The sequence below is a fragment of the Taudactylus pleione genome, unplaced genomic scaffold, assembly GCF_031769625.1.
Source record: "Taudactylus pleione unplaced genomic scaffold, aTauple2 ptg000136l, whole genome shotgun sequence".
Lineage (NCBI taxonomy): Eukaryota > Metazoa > Chordata > Amphibia > Anura > Myobatrachidae > Taudactylus > Taudactylus pleione.
The window spans coordinates 3,904,158-3,910,444 of record NW_028284538.1 but is presented as its reverse complement, the minus strand read 5'-3'; positions in this window follow the sequence as shown (position 1 = coordinate 3,910,444).

The window sequence follows — 6,287 nt, the reverse complement described above, 5'->3', positions numbered from 1 at the left end:
TGTATGTGTATTAGGGGTCTAGTTACTAAGCAGTGTTATGAGACAGAGTGAAAAGTGATAAGTCTGTGATAAGGTGCCAGCCAATCAGCTCCCAACTGCCATCTCACAGGCTGTGTTTTGAAAAATGACAGTTGGGAGCTGATTGGCTGGCACCTTATCACTTTCTTATCACTTTTCACTGTGTCTCCTAACACTACTTAGTAAATAGGCCTCTGTATGTGTGCGTATAAGTGTGTCATTATATGTATGCATCTACTTTATGTGTTTGTATTAGTGTGTGACTGTATGTATGTATGTATGTATGTATTAGTGTGCGACTGAATGTGTGTGTATAAGTGTGTCACTATATGAATGTACTGTATGTTTCTGTATTAGTGTGTGACTATGTATGTATGTATGTATGTATGTGCAGGGCCAGTTCTAGATACTGTGGAGTGCAGGGCGAAAGTTCCCAGTTTCGACTCCCCCCCCCCCCCTCCACCGTCAAAATAAAGAAATAACTTTTTTAATACATAGCGCCACACACAGTAATGCCCTTTATAATACATTATCCCCAATTCAAATTATGCCACACAGTAGTCCCTTATTCATGTTATGACACACAGGGCTCTATTTACTACAATCCGCATATTGAATGCGGATTGTAGTGTGATATTACCGAGTGAATTCGCATTGCGAATTCAGGCAATATCACAGGGATTTACTATAAATCCCTTGCAGGAACAGAGCTTGCGATAAAGCTCTGTCCCTGCAGATCCCATCCGCACTGTAGTCGCAGTATTTTCGGAAAAAATACCGCGACTAAGAGCCCGCGCATGCGCCCACCGCCCGCCACTGCTACCCCCACCGACGCTAAGCCCCGCCCCCGGTGCTAAGCCCCGCCCCACGATCGCGGACCCCCGCGACCCCCCCCCCCTCCCTTAATTACACTTACCTGCATCCTCTTGGCCTCCGGTGATCTTCTCCGGGCTTCCCGATCAGGTGATCTCCCATACTGCACTGGGGCCCGATCACCTGATGACCGGGCAGCAGTGCACTGTGGGAGACCAGCTGACCGGAGAGGAGCCATCACCGGAGGCCCGATCACCGGTCCCTGGATTCAGGTAAGTAAAAAAAAAATGTTTCAATTTTTTTTTTTCTTTTTTTTTTACAGCAATCAGCTTGCGGTCTGTTTAGACCACACAGCTGATTACTGGTACCGGCTCCTGCCTCTGCTCTCCCCGTTAGAGCAGAGTGGGAGCCCGGTAACCGGGGAGACCCTGGATAACGCCACCTACAGGCGTTATTATCACAGGGCTTCCCCCGGTATTTTTTTACAATTTATTTTTAGTAACTATGGTCGGATCACATTTCCCATTACAATTATGGGAAATGCGATCTGCTTTACTAAAAATAAGTGATACTAGGGGTTGGAGTAGAATTTTACTAATTCTACTCCAATTGCCCTGTAATAACTACAGGTGATACTAAAATAATGTGAAAAGGGTGTGGAAACACCCTTTTTCACTTTATTTTAGTAAAAATAATGTTAATAAATAGAGCCCACAGTGGTGTCCCTTTTACACAATGCACAAATTAGTGCCCCTTATACACAAGGCCCACAGTAGTAGTGCTCCTAATACAATGCCCACAGTAGTAGTGCCCCTTATACAATGCCCACAGCAGTGGTGCCCCTTACACAATGGTCCCGGTAGTGGTGACCCCCATGCAGCGCCCCCATTAGTAGTGCTCTCAGTGGTAATGCCCCCTATAGTAGTGCCCACAGTAGTAATGCTACCATTAGTAGTGCCCCATTGGTAATGCTCCCTATAGTAGTGCCCCCAATAGTGCTGCCCCCATTGGTAATGTCTCCAGTATTAGTGCCCCCATTGGTAATGCCCCCTATAGTAGTGCACCCAGTAGTAATGCCCCCAGTAGTAATGCCTCCTATAAGTGACCCCTATAGTAGTGCCCCCATTGGTAATGCACCCTATAGTAGTGTCCCCAGTGGTAATGCCCCCTATAGTAGTGCCCCCAGTAGTAGTGCCCCATTGGTAATGCCCCCTATAGTAGTGCCCCCAGTAATAATGTCCCCTATAGTAGTGTCCCCAGTGGAAATACCCCTATAGTAGTGCCACCAATAGGAATGCCCCCTATAGTAGTGCCTCCTATAGTAGTACCCCAAGTAGTAATGCCCCCTATAGTAGTGTCCCCAGTGGTAATGCCCCCAGTAGTAGCGGCCCCAGTAGTAATGCCCCCATTTGTAAAGCCCCTATAGTAGTGTCCCCTATAGTAGTACCCCCATTACTAATACCCCCATTGGTAATGCCCCCAATAGTAGTGACCCCTATAGGAGTGTCCCCTATAGTAGTATCCTCTATAGTAATGCCACCAGTGCTAGTGCTTCTAAAAAAAAATTTAATTAAAATACAAACACAATACTTACCTTAAGCATCTGCTGCCGTCCGGACTGACCGCTCCTCGGATCTATGGGAGAGACGTCATGACGTCCCTCCCATAGTGCTCTCTGCGGGAGCCGGAAGCTGGAGCTCAGGAGTGAGCTCCAGCTTTCGGCTGCCGCTGCGTGGAAGGAGCCGGGTGGCAACAAGTCTCAGCGAGCGCCCGGCAAATGGAGCATCCCTGCGGGGGCTAGCGGGGGGAGGGGGTGGGGACCGGCCCAGTTTTATTTTTACTTGGTACTCAACGGCGCCCTCTAAGAGCCGGCGCTCCAGTCGATGGCCCTGTTAGTCTGCCCCTAGAACCGTCCCTGTGTATGTGTGTAACTGTATATATGTGTGTGTATGTGTATAACCATGCGCCTGATTCAGATGAGAACGGATTTGCAAAGCTGCACACAAGCGGCTGTTCAAGTCCGTCCATCTCAACTGCTAATGCAGAAGGAGGTGTCTGTAAGGGGTTAGCATACATCTCAGAATCAGGCCCTATGTATTAGGGGTGTGCACCGGCCACTTTTCGTGTTTTGTGTTTTGGTTTTGGATCTGGATCTTTCTTCGTGTTTTGGATCTGGATTGGTTTTGCCAAAACCACCCTTCCGTGTTTTGGGTTCTGGGTTTTGTGTTTTGGATCTGTATTTTTTTTTAAAAAAGCATAAAAACAGCTAAAATCACAGAATTTGTGGGTTTTTCTGCTCCTATGCTATTATTAACCTCAATAACCTTCATTTCCACTCATTTCCAGTCTATTCTGAACACCTCACACCTCACAATATTGTTTTTATGGCCAAAAGGTTGCACCGAGGTAGCTGGATGACTATGCTAAGCGACACGAGTGGGCGGCACAAACACGTGGCCCATCTAGGAGTGACACTGCAGTGGCAGACAGGATGGCAGTTTGAAAAACTAGGCCCCAAACAGTACATACTGCAAAGAAAAAAAAGAGGTGCAAGATGGAATTGTCCTTGGGCCCTCCCACCCAACCTTATGTTGTATAAATAGGACATGCACACTTAACAAACCAATCATTTCAGCGCCAGGGTCTGCCACATGACTGTGGCTGAAATGATTGGTTCGTTTGGGCCCCCACAAAACAAGCTGGCAATTAATGTGTCCCTGCACAAACTGGTTCTACGGAGGCAGGATGTCGTCCTCATCCTCCTCATCCACCGATTCCTTGGATAAAACAGGAAAAAGGGATTTAGGTGACCCTGGACTGCTTACGGTCTGAGCCAAAGTTTCTGAACTTGACAGTAACTTTTTATGAACGCGCTGCAGGTGCCGTATAAGGGAGGATGTTCCTAGGTGGTTAACGTCCCTACCCCTACTTATTTCACCTTTACATATGGTACATATGGCAAGACAGTTGTTGTCCGGATTTGGATAGAAATATTGCCAGACCAAAGAGGTGGAATGTTTGGTCTTCTGCCCAGGCATGACCGTGATGGGCTTTTTCATCCCACGGACAACAACTGTCTCCCCCGGAGCCTGATTTAAACAAACCACATCACCATCAGAATCCTCCTCGCCAACTTCCTCCTCAGCGCCAGCTACACCAGTATCCTCATCCTGTTGTACTTCAACAGTGACATCTTCAATTTGCATATCAGCAAGTGGACTGTGGGTGCTCCTTTCAGCACTTGCAGGGGGTGTGCAAATGGTGGAAAGAGCCACCTCTTCCCGTCCAGTGCTGGGAAGGTCAGGCATCGCAACCGCCACCACACTTGGACTCTCCTTGGGGATTTGTGATATCTTCTTAGAACGCACAGTTCTTCGCTGTGCTTTTGCCAGCTTAACTCGTTTGATTTTTTTAGCGGGAGGAGGGCTTCCATCGTCATGTGAAGCTGAACCACTAGTCATGAACATAGGGAAAGACCTTAGCCGTTCCTTGCCACTCCGTGTCGTAAATGGCTTATTGGCAAGTTTACGTTTCTCTTCAGATGATTTAAATGTTTTTTTCAAGGTCATTTTCCTGAACTTTGTCATTTGGGATTGTATGTGCCCTCTACTATGACATTGGGCATCGGCCTTGGCAGACGACGTTGATGGCATGTTATCGTCTATGTCATGACTAGTGGCAGCAGCTTCAGCACTAGGAGGAAGTGATTCTTGATCTTTCCCTATTTTATTTTTATCGGAGAAAGTTTGGTCCTCCATTTATGTTATATTGATATATACGTGCGGGTAAGGCGCACACAAACACAGAAAATAATTTTTTATTTTTGTTGGAGACTAGTGCACTTTGTGGGTCACACCACCCTTTAAGAAATGAGCCAGCCGGCCCTTTACTTATGGGACACAGGCGCACGCTTGGCACTACTTTGTTGATGCACGTGCGGCTACTGCGCACACAATTCACAAACACAGAAAATATTTTTTTATTTGGTTTGGACTGGAGTGTACTTTGGGGGTTACAGCACCCTTTAACGGTCAAGCCAGCCGGCCCTTTACTTATGACACAGGCACACGCTTGGCACTACTTTGTTGATGCACGTGCGGCTACTGCGCACACAATTCACAAACACAGAAAATATTTTTTTATTTGGTTTGGACTGGAGTGTACTTTGGGGGTTACAGCACCCTTTAACGGTCAAGCCAGGCGGCCCTTTACTTATGACACAGGCGCACGCTTGGCACTACTTTGTTGATGCACGTGCGGCTACTGCGCACACAATTCACAAACACAGAAAAAAAAAATTATTTGGTTTGGAGTGTACTTTGGGGGTTACAGCACCCTTTAATGGTCAAGCCAGCCGGCCCTTTACTTATGACACAGGCGCACGCTTGGCACTACTTTGTTGATGCACGTGCGGCTACTGCGCACACAATTCACAAACACAGAAAAAAAAATTTTATTTGGTTTGGACTGGAGTGTACTTTGGGGGTTACAGCACCCTTTAACGGTCAAGCCAGGCGGCCCTTTACTTATGACACAGGCGCACGCTTGGCACTACTTTGTTGATGCACGTGCGGCTACTGCGCACACAATTCACAAACACAGAAAAAAAAAAATTATTTGGTTTGGAGTGTACTTTGGGGGTTACAGCACCCTTTAACGGTCAAGCCAGCCGGCCCTTTACTTATGACACAGGCGCACGCTTGGCACTACTTTGTTGATGCACGTGCGGCTACTGCGCACACAATTCACAAACACAGAAAAAAACAATTTATTTGGTTTGGAGTGTACTTTGGGGGTTACAGCACCCTTTAACGGTCAAGCCAGCCGGACCTTTACTTATGACACAGGCGCACGCTTGGCACTGCTTTTTTGATGCACGTGCGGCTACTGCGCACACAATTCACAAACACAGAAAAAAAAATGTTATTTGATTTGGAGTGTACTTTGGGGGTTACAGCACCCTTTAACGGTCAAGCCAGCCGGCCCTTTACTTATGACACAGGCGCACGCTTGGCACTACTTTGTTGATGCACGTGCGGCTACTGCGCACACAATTCACAAACACAGAAAAAAAATTTTTATTTGGTTTGGACTGGAGTGTACTTTGGGGGTTACAGCACCCTTTAACGGTCAAGCCAGGCGGCCCTTTACTTATGACACAGGCGCACGCTTGGCACTACTTTGTTGATGCACGTGCGGCTACTGCGCACACAATTCACAAACACAGAAAAAAAAAAATTATTTGGTTTGGAGTGTACTTTGGGGGTTACAGCACCCTTTAACGGTCAAGCCAGCCGGCCCTTTACTTATGACACAGGCGCACGCTTGGCACTACTTTGTTGATGCACGTGCGGCTACTGCGCACACAATTCACAAACACAGAAAAAAACAATTTATTTGGTTTGGAGTGTACTTTGGGGGTTACAGCACCCTTTAACGGTCAAGCCAGCCGGACC